This window comes from Leopardus geoffroyi, chromosome E3, assembly GCF_018350155.1.
Source record: "Leopardus geoffroyi isolate Oge1 chromosome E3, O.geoffroyi_Oge1_pat1.0, whole genome shotgun sequence".
Classification (NCBI taxonomy): Eukaryota; Metazoa; Chordata; class Mammalia; order Carnivora; family Felidae; genus Leopardus; species Leopardus geoffroyi.
In genome coordinates, this window is record NC_059340.1 from 10,784,136 (window position 1) to 10,799,259 (window position 15,124).

General features: G+C 45.2%; 1 protein-coding gene and 1 long non-coding RNA gene across 8 annotated transcripts in view; one reads left to right on the top strand and one right to left on the bottom strand.

Moving 5' to 3' along the window:
* Window positions 1-2,596, bottom strand: part of LOC123588835 — a 39,267-nt gene extending 36,671 nt beyond the window's left edge. The window contains exon 1 of the long non-coding RNA XR_006708032.1: window positions 1,173-2,596. This is a non-coding gene — a long non-coding RNA (uncharacterized LOC123588835). The remainder of the gene's footprint in view (window positions 1-1,172) is intronic.
* A 76-nt stretch (window positions 2,597-2,672) lies between these two features.
* The window catches only part of GTF2I (general transcription factor IIi), a 110,834-nt gene continuing 98,382 nt past the window's right edge, over window positions 2,673-15,124 (top strand). For 2 of the 7 annotated variants that reach the window (XM_045460130.1, XM_045460131.1), the window contains exon 1: window positions 2,701-3,064. The gene's annotated coding sequence lies outside the window, so the exon portion shown is untranslated. Of the gene's footprint in view, window positions 3,065-15,124 lie in introns of all 7 variants that reach the window. The other 5 variants (XM_045460129.1, XM_045460128.1, XM_045460127.1 and 2 more) reach the window with 5 other exon arrangements.

A 15,124-nucleotide genomic window follows, 5' to 3' on the forward strand; every position in this document is an offset into this window, starting at 1 on the left:
AGTGAGCACGATCCAAGAGCTGCACATCAAGCTTAGCATGCACATCTTGCTATGCTGAGTGTGATTCTGAACACAGTGAGCTGAGTGCAACTTAACAAAGGATTCCACCCCTAAACACAAGTCGTGGTTTTTTTTTTTTTTTTTTTTTTTTCCCCATCTGCTGCACAACCCCCCAAACCAGCAATTTGATCCTATGGAAAAACAACTCGAGGTGCTGAGATGGTATTCAGTGGCTCATCACCACGATCACAATGAACACAGCACCTGTCCCCGAGGAGAGGGACCGACTGGCCAACAAAAAGGAACAAGTGTAACGGTAACTGCCAAGGTGGTGAGCCAGGCCTTCGGAAAGACCATAAAAGTGTATCCGTGACTATAAGACAGAAATGTGAGGGGTACAGCCCCCAACGACAGTAGGCAGATTAAAAAAAAAAAAAAAGAAAAAAGAGTTGGCCTCCACACAGCCTTCAAACCACACACCATTCCATACGCTGTTCGTTGTCCCAAAAGGGCCAGCTTTCTATCTACAGGCAATTCAAAGCTAGCTAAAGCTTGAGAAAGTGTTTTAGGATTTAAGAATTTTTATGTATGTATGTATTTATTTATTTTTTAAATCTTTTTTTTTTTTAATGTCTTTTTATTTCTGAGACAGAGAGAGACAGAGCATGAGTGGGGGAGGGACAGAGAGAGAGAGGAAGACACAGAATCGGAAGCAGGCTCCAGGTTCTGAGCTGTCAGCACAGAGCCCGATGCGGGGATCGAACTCACAAACCATGAGATCATGACCTGAGCTGAAGTCGGTCACTCAACCGACTGAGCCACCCAGGCGCCCCAGGATTTAAGAGTTTTTAGGAACTGCCTCACCCTCAAAGAAGTTGGGAGTTGTTCATGAAGCAACAGTTTCAAAATTCCACACCGAAGTGTTAAATGCATAGAAGCGAGGGGCTATCTCCCAAACAAGTTTTTAATGGTGACAGGCATAATCTTGGCCAAATGAACTTTTTTTTTTTTTTAGCCTTACCAACGAACTCACTTTCTAACACTCCCAAATGCTACTTCATGACATTTCACCCAGTGAATTCATTCACCCAGTGAATCCTTCCTTCACTGTCCTCAACATCCAGTGTCCTCAGGAAACCATCTAAGACTGCGGCCGCATAAAACGTACTCACCGGTGCTCACAGCGGCTGAATGTTTGTCCCTGGAAGGCTGACTGCTCCCATCAGCTCAATTGCAGACTTTCTCAAAATTTGGTTTGTTCCTTACATAGATGTCAGTTTTACGTGCTACTGGGAATACGGAATTCAATAGTCCAATATGTTAATGAAATACGAGTGCAAAAAGAAAACTTTTCATGAAAACGAAATGAACGCTTTTGGAGAGACTCGACAAAGGAGAGTCACAATCGGGTTAGGCGGGGACAAAATGCCTGTAAAAACGTTGCAGGGGAAATCGTAAAAATGTGGAAATCTGCAATCGGACCGCTTCTGCAGGGATCTTTAAAGTCTCCCTCTATCTTAAAGAATCCCAGCATGGAAATTCTAGATTCGGCTGCCTTATGGGTGCGGTCTATTGCAAGAAAGATGGGGAACGCCAATCTGGAACGAAGAGTCAAAGGGAAGGTCTTGGACCTACATCAAAAGCCTGGCTGCTCGGAAAGTTTTCTTTCCAGCGACAAAGGCTGGAAAAAGCGCCGTGGTCGCCACCTACCGAGGAGGAGGGGGAGGGGGAGGATGGCCGGCGTGGTCCCCCCATCTCCGCTGGGGTGTAAAAATCGCAAAATCACTCGATCTTGTGCTTTACAGAACTGTCTAAGCCCTCGGGGCTCGAGTTTGGTAAACTTTGAAGTTTCGCTTAGGTGAACAGCAATGTCTCATCCTTTTCGAAATTCGAGAGCTCAAGTTGAGAAGCAAAAGAATTAGTCGCGGGGGGAGAGGTTTCGGTAACCTTTCTTCGCGGTTGACAGAACAAAACGGGCTACACGGCAGGTTTTCTGCTCTCACTCGGTGGCTTTCCCTCAACTTTCCTTCTAAATGTTGAGTGAGGGGGCGTGAGGAAAGCAAGCCTGGGGTGAGGGGCGGTAAATAAAAACAGGAGAGTCCCCTCCCGTCGCCCGTCCAAAGTTGGGGCAACAGTCTCTTTCGGACGCTTTTGAGGCAAGCTTTTCAAAACTAACAGAAGTTCTTTGTGTCCCGAAGGGTGGTGCAGCGCGGAGGAAGTCCCTTGGCGGAGCACCGAGAGCGGCAGGCCGGCTGGGGCTCCCCGGCCTCTGCCGAGTTCCGGCCTCGCAATCGGCAGGGAATCTGGGGTGCAAGAGTGGGTGCGAGTCCTGGACGGTGGCTGAGGCCGGCTGCATCGGGGCAGTGAGGGGGCGGGGGCTACCCCCGGCCTAGATTTGCGCCCCCGTGCCCCGGCTCCCCTCCCCCACCCAGGCGGCCGCGCAGGCCCCAGGTGCAGCCATGTTCTTGCTCCCACCACCCGCGCCTCCATTGACAGTCCTTGCCGGAGAGGGCCGGGCGCCGCGCTCGCCGCGTCCTCGGGTTCGGGGCTCGCCCGCGCGAGGCTTCCTGGGAGTCGTAGTCCACCGCCCCCGCCGTCGCGTTGGTGGGGACCTATCAGAAACTACAACTCCCGCTGGGCGGCGCTGCGGGTGCGCACGCGCAGCGCGCCTTCGAGGAACAAAAAAAAAAAAAAAAAAAAAAGGAGGAGGAGGAGGGTGAGAGAGAAGCTCGGAGAGCAGAGAAAAGGGGCCACCGATCGCCCCCCCGCTTCCCCGCACGCGCTCTCTAGCTGAGGCCGCCCGCCTGCCGCGGTTACCCCGGCCTCTCCCTCGGTCCCCTGTGATCGGATCTAGGTGCTGAGCGAGGCCCTGCCGGGGCGGCCATGCGGCGGTGACAGGAGCTCGGCCGAGACGCCCGGGCCCCTCGCCCTCTCACCTCCTGCCCGCTCGCCAACTCGCCTCAGCCTGAAGCTGCTCCGCCGCGGCTGCAGCTCTCGCGCGGCCCACACTCGCTTCCCTTCTGCTCCCCCGGCCCCGGCGCTGCCTGGAGGCGGCTGCACTCGGGTGAGTCCCTGTCGCCTCATCCCCCGTCCCCCGCCCCGGTTGCCATCGCGAGTAGGGCCTTTATTTGAGACGCGCCCCCTCCGGGGCCTGCACACACTGGGGTCTGGGGGTCGTCGGCGGCAGTGTGGGGGTACCCGACCCCCCCCCCCAACCAGCCGGCCAGCCGGCCAGCCGGCGTGGGGGTGGGGCAGGAGCAGACGCGGTCGCGGGGGACGACAGTTGCACGCGCGCGCCTGGGTGCGCGTGGGGGAGGGGCGCGCGCGCTGGCGCTGCGTGGGGGGGCCTCACGCGTGAGGCCCGCGCGCGAGCGAGCCTGCGGGCTGCGCATGCCCGGCCGCTGATTGGCCATCTCGGGCGGTGCGGGTGCGCGCGCGGTGCCAGGCCCGAGCCGTGGGGTCGCGCTCGGCCTGGTGTCTCCGGGGCTCGTGCGCCCGGGCAGCAGACGCGCCGGATTGGCCGGCGGGCGGCCGGGGCGGCGCCGCCGCGCTGCCTGGTAACTGCGGCCGGCGGGCCGGCGGGCCCGGGAGCGCCGCCCCTCCCCGCCCCTGCCCCTCCCCGCCCCTGCCCGCGCCCAGGTGGAGCCCGGAGTGGGCTTTGTCCCGGGCCCGGCCGGCGCGCCGGCCCCGCGGGCCCGGTTCTTTGGGGGAAATAAACACAATGACCGGAAGGAAAACCTCAGCCTTCAGGCCATGAAAATAAGCCGTCTGGATCCCGCCAGCACCCAGACGGGGTTTCGGGGAGGGAAGAAGATAAAAAACTGTCCTCTCCCTTCTCTCTCCCTCCCTCCACTTTTATCCAAGTTTTGCCCTTTAATAAAGCAAGTTGGGTTGTTTTGTTTTGTTTTGCGGCTGAGAATGTTCAGAGGTCTACTTACACTGTTGGAGCAGTGCTCACTCATGCTGATGGGGTGGCTCCGTGCAGACTTCTCACCTCTCGCAGACAATGGCTTGATAGGCCATGCAGAAAAGTAGTCTTTGGGTGTTCAGGAAACAAAAGGGGGAAGTTAGTTTGCAAATGTGGGTGCATTAGAGTGCCCCGAGGAGGCCGAGCCTTCTCCCGAGACTAAGGCCTACGACTGTGACATTTACTCCTGCGACTGTGTGTTTTGTCAGTTCTTCAGCCCGAGTTCTGCCTGGCGCTTCTTTCCTTTTGCCTACTTGTTTGGACCTTGGCTCACACTTTTCGGCCGGAAGGACTTTTTCTTCCCTTCAGGCTCTCCCTTCTTGCTTATAGGCATCACTTAAATCCGTCTCTTGGGTTGTTCGGTCAGAATTTGTTCGTACGAGGTCCCAATCAACTTGTTTGCCCCTAGGAGGGCATCTTTATTTTATTTACCCAAGGAGTGTGTTTGGTTGTCTTGTGTACTAGTCGGTAGGTAGGAGGGCTAGGGATTAAGCTTTTTCCGCCTTTGTCTCCCTCGAAGTGTACTCCCCGCCCAAGAGCCTTGTATACAGTAGTAAGAATAGCTAACATTTGAATGTTTCTTAAGTGCCCGGCATCGCTCTTAAGCGCTTAACGCGTATTTTCTTATTTAATCTTCAAAACAGCCCCGTAATTCCCCTGTGTAGATGAGGAACAAGTCTGGAGAAGCGGAGTAGTTTACTTTTGATTACTCAGCAAGTCAACCTTGACTCCAAGATTTGAACCTAGGCAGTATGACTCGTAACCCCTAAGCCAGTGGCTTTCAAAGTCTGGAGCATCAGCAACCCCTGGAGGGCTTGTTAAAACACTTTGCCCGGCCGCACCCCAGACATTCCGATTCTGCAGGTCTGGGGTGGGGCCCGGGCGTTTGCCTTTCTAACTAGTTCCCAGGCCGCCCCACCGCGGCACTTTGAGAGCCATTCACCGCGGTGCAAAATTAAGTTGTAAGTGTGGGAAATGGATTCTAGATTCTCATTAAAGCTTTTCATTACTTTAAAACTGCGTCTTAAAGAACCAAAAATAATTCAGACTGCTTACTGTCGATTGCTTGGAAAGCTGATTGAGAGTTGAGAATTTTTGTTAGCTATGATTACGAAATTAAAAGTTTAATGAGTCTCCGGTTTTAAAAGGAGCCATGGATTTAAGTATAGGATAAAATTAGAAGACTAAATAATCTTAGCTTTTCTTTTTCCCCCACTCAGTCATTTATCAATTTATTTATGGCACTGGCATTTATTATCTTCTCCCAGAGATGGCTGAGGCATCCCATCTCCACCACAGAGTCTAAAATCTGGGAGCCAGAAAGGAGTGTGATAGGCCTGAACTTGACATTTAGATGGGGGAGGTGCTGAGCACCTGTAGCCCAGAATCTCCCCCCACCCCACTCCTTCCAAGCCCCGGGTACCTCCAGTGATTTGGTTTACTTTTTTTTTTTTTTTTGTAAGCTCCATGCCCAACCTGGGGCTTGAACTGAGGACCTCGAGATCAAGAGTCACTTGCTCCACTGACTGAGCAGCCTGGCATGCCAATTTGGTTTCCTTTTAATAATGACTGCAAAGACTGTCCTTAAAATGTAGGTTTCTAGGGGCGCCTGGGTGGCGCAGTCGGTTAAGCGTCCGACTTCAGCCAGGTCACGATCTTGCGGTCCGGGAGTTCGAGCCCCGCGTCGGGCTCTGGGCTGATGGCTCAGAGCCTGGAGCCTGTTTCCGATTCTGTGTCTCCCTCTCTCTCTGCCCCTCCCCCGTTCATACTCTGTCTCTCTCTGTCCCAAAAATAAATAAACGTTGAAAAAAAAAATTATAAAAAAAAAATGTAGGTTTCTGGCGTTTTCTTGGAGCACAAGTCTTGAAAGGAAGATTTTTCCTTTATTATAATGGATTTCCTTTTGGAAGAAAGTAACTCAAATTGGGTAGAAGGAATGGGATTAGGTTTACAGTTATGTTCTGTCATTTTTGATGATCCATAGATTGCTCGTGTGTTCCAAAACAAAATAGAAAAGACCATGGCCCTTCTCCAGGTTGTTATTAGAGAGCTGTAAATAAAACACTGACAAATCACTAAACACTTAATCTTTCCTGTTATTATTGCTGACTAGCTTGTACATTGCATTCCACACCTAATTCAGCTCTACCGTGGTTTCATTCTTCTTTGAAAACATGAGTGTAAATATTGCAGTTCTCCTCATAATGCTGTGGTATCATTAACATGAAATTGTTTTAACCACTAGCTGAAACAGATGCTGATCGAGTGATTTTTAGGTATGTCTAAGGGAAAGTATTTTGTGAAGAGTTGTTTGAGAAGTAATATTCTGAGAACAGCATTTCACTTTTTAGAAATACATTAGAGGACAATTTACCCTAAAGAGAATGGCCAAGAATTTTATCACTAGCAATCTCCTAATCACCGGTAGCACTTTTTAAAAATTTTTTTTTTTTTTCAACGTTTATTTATTTTTGGGACAGAGAGAGACAGAGCATGAACGGGGGAGGGGCAGAGAGAGAGGGAGACACAGAATCGGAAACAGGTTCCAGGCTCTGAGCCATCAGCCCAGAGCCTGACGCGGGGCTCGAACTCACGGACCGCGAGATCATGACCTGGCTGAAGTCGGACGCTTAACCGACTGCGCCACCCAGGCGCCCCGGGAGGCTTATTTTAGAGATACATGCAATAAGGTGTTACTAGGTGCTTTGGGGGAGGAGGTAAGGGTGGCAGGGAGGTCGGACAGTTGTGCACGAACAGACTTTTCTTTAAAAGTTGTATACTTTCATTCCGGTTAAGCTTATTCATTGTTACTAACTGAAAGAAAATGGGAAATGCAATCAATCAGTTGGTTATAATTGTAGAGTTGAGATTCCTTGTAATCAATGCTGTTAAAATAACAACATGCAGTATATTCACTTAACCAGTATGTAGCCTGAGGGACCTGTCTGGGAAATACAGTTAAGAAGTCACATGTACACTGGAAAAATGATGCGGCTAAATCATCATGAGTGCTGAAGGTAGTATCTTGATAGTCAGGTTTCCATTTTTTCTCATTTGCCCTGTACTATTTTCTTCTCTCTTGTCTGTAGTTTGCTGGAACTCTCCCACTGCAGTTTTCCTGTTTTTGTTTTCTTTCTTTCTCTTTGTTTCTACAGTCCTTGCCTTCCTACCCCTGGCTTGTTTCTGTTTTCTTGCTGGCACTTACTTTTTCTTGCTGGCACTGCTTTTTTTCCACTTTGGCCTAGTGGGAAAGTAAGAGAAAGTTCTAGATAGTCAGGAATTTTCAGAGTTGATGGGAGAATTGACTCATTGTACCTTGGTTGTAACTTGGTTGAAAACTGTAGAGGATTTTTAAAGAATTAGTCTGTTTACAATGTAACTTGAGAAACAAAATGAATTTATAAATTGCAAGAGATGAAGGACGGCTCAGTGTGGCTATAGACACAGGTTCCGAAATCAGACTGCCTGGATTCAACTCCTGGCTTGTGCTACTTCTGATTATTACCTTGAGCAATTCACTTCACATTTTTGTGCTTCGGTTTCCCTCTTTTAAGAAATAGGAAAGATAATGATAGAACCTGTTTCTCTTGTAGATTGTTGGGAAGATTGAGGGAGGTAAAACTGCTTGGCATTGTATCTGGCCAACAGTAAGCATTCAGTAAATATTAGCAATAAAAGCACCGTGTTTGATACTTTTGAGAAATTGGAAAGTTTTTTAAGTTTATTTTTTATTTTGAGAGAGAGTGCGAGAGAACATGTGCAAACAAACGAGCAGGGTAGGGACAGAGAGAGGGAGAGAATCCCCAGCAGGCTCCAAGAGCTCACTCTATGCCGGACTCGATCCCACCAGTTGTGAGATCGTGACCTGAGCCAAAATCAAGAGTTGGATGCTTAACTGACTGAGCCACCCAGGCACCCCAAGAGAAATGGAATTTTCTAAGGAAATAAAGGGGCACCTGGGTGGCTCAATCGGTTAAGCGTCCAACTTCTGCTCAAGTCGTGATCTCACGGTCCCTGAGTTTGAGCCCCACATTGGGCTCTGTGCTGACAGTTCAGAGCCTGGAGCCTCTTTTGGATTCTGTGTCTCCCTCTCTCTCTGACCCTCTCCTGGTCACGCTCTGCCTCCCTCTCATATAAATAAACATTAAAAAACATTTTAAAAAGAAAATAAAAATTGTCCCAGTAATACTGACTACAAGATTTATCTTCCCAAATTGGAGAATAGAAGCTCTGGAAAGGCAAGGACTTCTTGGGATTTTCCCCTGGGACTGTTGTTTTGTTTTTGTGGGATGGCAAAGGAAATTGTGTGTTTTTTTTCCCCCTTAAAGTACTGTATGATTATATTACAGTATAATTCTACAAGCAGAGAGTATTGAAGAGTTTGGTCTTATTTAGGGTATCTAGTTAAAATGAGCCCAGAATCTGTAAATTTGTATTATGGAGACTAAACATGTCTACCCTGTGAATACTGAATTTGAATTGAAAAATAACCTTCTAGAATTGCTTACTTAACACTGCACCCATTTACTGTCTTTAGCCCTTATAAGTTTTAGAGGTAGTGCCTTCTTTTCCTGCTGGTGATGTTGATGTATTTTAGATAGAAAACTAGTAAAGGAACTGAAAGGTATTTGTAATTTCTTGCCTTTACAGGGCAATTAAAGGAGGTAAGAAAAGCTTAGCTATCCTATTTGTGGCCAGGCCCCAGACACTTAAATTATTTCGTTGATAATTTGACAGAGGATGACAGCATGTATTATGCCCACTTTGCTTATTATTATTATCATTATTATTACTTTTAATGGTTATTTGTTTTGAGAGCAAGAGTGAGTGGGGGAGGGGCGGAGGGAAGGGAAGAGAAACGCGAGCAGGCTTCTTCTAGCTATCAGTGCAGAGCCCAACTCGGGGCTCTATCTCCCTGTGCCCGCTTTGTAAGTAAGGAAATAGAAATTAACCCTAGTTCTGGAATTCATTTGAAAATTGTCTGAACAGTTACTAGGAAATCCGTTAGCTTCACTTCTTCCTCCTGCTTTTTCTTTCTTTTTTTTTTTTTTTTTTAAACATTTTTTATTCTTTGGCATTAATTACATTCACAATGTTGTACCGTCATCACCACTATCTCTAACATTTGGTTGTCACCCCAAATAGAAACTCTGTACCCATTAAGTAATAAGTCACCATTTGTCCTCTCTCCCAGTCTCTGGGAACCTCAAATATACTTTTTGTGTCTGAATTTGCCTATTTTATTCTTTTACTTGTTCACTTCTAAGTAGGCTCTATGCCCAGCGTGGGGCTTGAACTCTCGACCCCTAGTTAAGAGTCTTGCTCTACTGACTGAGCCAGTCAGGTGCCCCTTGCCTGTTTTTACATATCTTTTGTAAGTGGAATCATAGAACATTTGTCATTTTGTATCTGGTTTATTTCATGTAGCAAAGTGTTTTCAAGGTTCATCTGTGTTGTAGCAGGTGTCAGATCTTTATTTCTTTTTATGGCTGAATAATGTTTCATTATATAATACACCACATTTTATGTATACATTCATCTGTTGATGGACATTTAGATTGTGTCTAACTTTTGGCTGTTATGAATATGCAACTATGGACATTGGTTCCCCAGTACATTTTGACTCCTGTTTTCAAATCTTTTGTGTATAAATACTTAAGAGTGGAATTGCTGGGTCATTGTTTTTCTTGTTGATGCTTTTTTTTTGGAGAAGGATGGATCTGAACAGATCTCCCAATAGTATCGAATAAATGCGTTTATGTAAAATGCATTTGCTCCCTTTGTAAAGAATAAATTTGGGACTACCATTTCTAACATGAACACCTCTTTCTTTCAAGTGGTTCCTTACAGTGATCTTAAAAAAGAGTTGTGAAATATACATACACCACAGAACTTGACCGTTTTTTTTCATTTATATTGCTTATTTATTTTTATTGTCCCTGTTTTATTTAAGTTTATTTATTTTAGAGAGAGAATGAGAGAGAGCAAGTGGGGGAGGGGCAGAGAGCCAGAGAGGGAGAGAGAATCCCAATCAGGTTCTTTGCTGCCAGCGCAGAGTGCGACATGGGGCTCTAGCTCAGGAACCATGAGATCATGACCTGAGCTGAAATCAAGAGCTTAACCCACCGAGCCACCCACATGCCCTATATTGCTTATTTATTTGTAGTGTATTATTTATTATGGTAGCTACATAGTGTTTTCAATAAAGGTACTACAGAGAAATCACATCAGTAATCATTTTAGCCATTTTTATTTTTATTAAACTTTTTTAAGTAGGCTCCATGTCCGAAGTGGGACTCGAACTTATGACCCTGAGATCAAGAGTCACATGCTGTACCAAGTGAAGGAGCCAGGCACCCGTGTTTTGAAGAAAAATTTTTAATGTTTATTTGATATTTTATTTTATTTGATATTTTATTTTATTTGATAAAGAGAGACAGACAGACTAGAGCATGAACAGGGGAGGGGCAGAGAGAGGCAGACAGAATCTCAAACAGGCTTCAGTCTCAGCTGTCAGCATAGAGCCCGATGGGGGGCTTGAACTCACGAACCGCGAGATCATGACCTGAGGAAGTTGGATGCTTAACGGACTGAGCCACCCAGGCTCCCAGCATCCCATTCTAACCATTTTTATTTATTTATTTTTTTAAATTTTTTTTTTTTAATTTTTTTTTCAACGTTTATTTATTTTTGGGACAGAGAGAGACAGAGCATGAACGGGGGAGGGGCAGAGAGAGAGGGAGACACAGAATCGGAAACAGGCTCCAGGCTCTGAGCCATCAGCCCAGAGCCCGACGCGGGGCTCGAACTCACGGACCGCGAGATCGCGACCTGGCTGAAGTCGGATGCTTAACCGACTGCGCCACCCAGGCGCCCCTATTCTAACCATTTTTAAACGCACAGTGGAGACATTCAGTACAATCACTTTTTACAACTATCACATCTCCAGGACGCTTTCATCTTCTTAGCCTGAATCTGCCCGTTAAGTTTTTTTTTTTTTTTTTTTAACGTTTATTTATTTTTGAGACAGAGAGAGACAGAGCATGAATGGGGGAAGGTCAGAGAGAGAGGGAGACACAGAATCTGAAACAGGCTCCAGGCTCTGAGCTGTCAGCACAGAGCCCGACGCGGGGCTCAAACTCACAAACTGAGATCATGACCTGAGCCGAAGTCAGACGCCCAACGACTGAGCCACCCAGGCGCCCCTGAATCTGCCCATTAAATAATAATCCCCATTTTCCGCCTCACCCCATCCCCTTGAACCCACCGCTCTGCTTTCTGTGGGTGATTTTGAGGATTTTAGGGACTTCATCTAGGTGGAGTCATACAGTATTTGTCTTTTTCTGACTGTTTTTCTTCACTTAGCATAATGTCTTCAAGGTTCGTCCATGTTGAAGGGCGTGTCAGGATTTACTTCCTTTTTATTAAAAAAAAAATTTTTTTTTAATGTTTTTATTTATTTTTCAGACAGAGAGAGACAGAGCATGAACGGGGGAGGGTCAGAGAGAGAGAGGGAGACACAGAATCAGAAGGGAGACACAGAATCTGAAACAGGCTCCAGGCTCTGAGCCATAAGCCCAGAGCCCGACGCGGGGCTCGAACTCACGGACCGCGAGATCGTGACCTGAGCTGACGTCGGACGCTTAACCAACTGAGCCACCCAGGCGCCCCCTCCTTTTTAAATCCTTAGAGTGGTTTTTGGATTTTTGAAGTTTTTGTTTTTATGGTATGGCAAAGAAACTACTGTGCATGAATATCTCATAGTATAGTTGTAGAAGTAGGGAGTAGTGAAGAGTTTGATCCAATTTAGGGTATTTGGTTAAAATGAGCCCTGGTTAGAACCAGTGAAGATGTCTGATTGTATGGGTCTCATACTTTTGAGAATAGCTGTGTGAGTTTTGATTCTATTTGCACACATAGTCCTTAGCTTAGTGGTTTTTTTATAGTAAGTTAAAAATTATTTTCTGATTCTGTATTTTTGTCGTCTTGTTTGCTTCTGCAGAGCTTTTAGAATAATTTTTCTTGGGTGTGTTGGGAAACAGTGCGGTAGTCACTTAACTAGATATTCACTTTCTGAGTCTACTTATTTCATAATTTTCTTTATTTATAGCCTTATCTGTAGGAAAAACAGTTTTCTTATACTAGCAAAATGAGTGAGCTATTCACTATTCATCTGCTGTATTTTAAGCTTTGGAAAAGAAGAGATCCCTTATTGCTTTTGGAACAGTACTTATTTATTCACTTACCCAACATATTGAGGGCCTTCTGGGTGTGTAAGCTATTCCGTGAAGCCACAAGACAATCTATTTCTTGGAAAATACTGGTCTAGGCAAATTATATTGTTGAGAGCTTCAGGGTAAAGACTCTTTAGTTCAGTGTGTATATTCAGTCTAGTTTCTTTGTTTTAGGTATTTGGAGTAAGGTGACTTTTTTAACTTAAATCTAAAACGTATTTTAAAAAAATTTTTTTTACTGTTTTTTTAATTTTGAGAGACAGCGCAAGCAAGGGAGGGGCAGAGAGAGAGAGAGACAGAGACACAGAATCCAAAGCAGGCTCCAGGCTCTGAGCTGTCAGCACAGAGCTTGACGTGAGGCTCGAAACCACGAACCATGAGATCACGACCTGACCAAAGTCGAACGCTTAACCACCCAACAGCCATCCAGGTGCTCCTAAAACATAATTTTTGAGGACTACATTTGATGTAAACAACTTTTCATGCTGACACATGGATGCTTTAAAAGCATTTCAGAGCGATGATTTATTTATACCTTGAACTTACACAATGTTATATGTCAGTTATACCTCAATGAAGTTGGGAAAAACAAGTAAATAAAAATAAATGGGGGAACAAAAGCAGTGACTTATTTTGACACTTTCTATTAGTTTTCCTGCCCTATCAGACAATAGGTTATTTTATTTAATAGTAATTAAAGCAATTAGTTGGGAAATTTTCGTTTTATCAGACTTGGATTTGGAGAGTTTGTATGTAAATAGATACATAAATGTGTGTTTTGCAAGTAACTACTTTAATAAAATTTAAATTTTTAAATTTTTTTTTTCAACATTTATTTATTTTTGGGACAGAGAGAGACAGAGCATGAACGGGGGAGGGGCAGAGAGAGAGGGAGACACAGAATCGGAAGCAGGCTCCAGGCTCTGAGCCATCAGCCCAGAGCCCGACGCGGGGCTCGAACTCCCTGACCGCGAGATCGTGACCTGGCTGAAGTCGGACGCTCAACCGACTGCGCCACCCAGGCGCCCCTAAAATTTAAATTTTTAAATGGTTAATTTACTGAACGCTTGTGTCAAACACTGTCAAGTACTTAACTTACGTTCTGATAAGTGTGTAAGGTAGGTACACCTATTCTTGTCATTTTCAAGACTAGTAAGTTTGGGGTTAAAGAATCCCAAGGTCAGTCATTCTCTAGTAGATAGAACTTGAATTCAGAACTTGGGTGTCATTCCAGAATTGGCGTTCATAAATACTGTGCTCTGTTGCCTAACATCTGTGAGCAGTATACTAAAAAAAGATGGGCTTTTTAGATCATAGTTACTTGATTTTCATTTCCTCTTCCCATTTATACAAAGTTAGAAAAAAAACAAGTGATCCAGCTTTTCCAGTACTAAATGATTTTTAAGCTTGTAGTAAGGTCAAAGGGATACATTGTTTGTGTATTGGCAGAGTAAGCTGCTGCTTTTTAAAGGACTATCAGTTTCAAAGGATAACTTCTACATTTGCAAACAATTTCTCTCAAACTGTAGTACCAAGAAAAGTTACAGATCTTCCTGAATAGCTGGTAAGATTTTTTGTTTTTCAAGACCCTTGCTTTGGCTACCCTGAGGCTGAGGACTGAACGTGGGATCCCTCACTTGGGCAGACCTTCTTTCCCCAGTTTCGTTTTATTATTTTGCCATTCTTCCTTTTACCTGGCTTTTTAAAGTGTTTTGAGAGAGAGAGAGAGAGAGAGAGAATGAGTGGAGAAGAGGGGTAGAGGGAGAGAGAAAGAATCTTAAGTAGGCTCCACTCGCAGCACGGAGCCCAAAAGGGACTCGATTCCATGACCACATGATCAAGAGTCCAGCACTTAATGGGCTGATCCACCCGGGCACCCCTTACCTGGGTTTTTTAAAAAAATAAAATGTAGCTATTTTTGTTAGGTATCTCAACATGTTTTTGAAACATGGTGGAAAAGGGTGTCAAGTTTTAAGTATATGTATCATTTCAAATCCTAACCTTTCAGGGGCACCTGGGTGGCTCAGTAAGTTAAGCGTCAAACTCCGTGATCTCAGCTCAGGTCTTGATCTCAGGGTCGTGGGCTCCATGCACTTACATTTTAAAATGTGAGCAGAGCCAACTATACAAACTTAAAAGCCTTGACTTAAAAATCAAATCTGAACAAAGGTTTGTCTTAGGGATTTCTAATTTTGTTTCGAAGCCCTTGCCATCACATAGAATTTCTAACATTTAATGGAAGTTAAGTGAACTAAAATGGGTCTTTGGCTCTGTTTCTTTTGTCTGCTGAAGTATATATGTTAACGATATAAATTATGATTTTACATTCCATTATTAAATATTTGTAGAATGGAACCTTTGAATGAAGCGCTAACCTAATTTTCTTCTCTTTGGAAAATACCTATTAAGCCTGTGGAGATAAGCTCTTAGAAATGTGAATTAAAATATTTCTCCGTGGTAATAGGCAAGGAATAAGGAAATTCTGGGAGTTGCAGGTCCTAGTGTAGAGTCTGATGAACTATTCTTACCCAGAATGTTATGTCCAATTCTGGGGCCTGGCCTGGACAAATGGGAATATTTTGAGGATGGTGTGGTAAAGGTAAAAAGATGTTAGGACTAAAGCCCAGGACAGACTGGGGATGCTCATTCTGAGATGAGAGTGTTGGAGGAGCACAGTGCATTGAAAGGGCCTTTTTGTAGAATAAGGCTCTTCCAGGAGGAAGATGCCACAGGGACAGATTTTGATTTATTAGGAGGACTAATATTAAACCAGTCCGGTAATTGCAAATTGCAAATTTAAAAGTAGCAAGCTCCCGGCGCCTGGCTGGCTCAGTCAGTGAAGCATGTAACTCTTCATTTCGGGGTTGTAAATCAAGCCCTATGTTGGGTGTGGAAATTACTTAAAATCTTTAAAAAAATATTA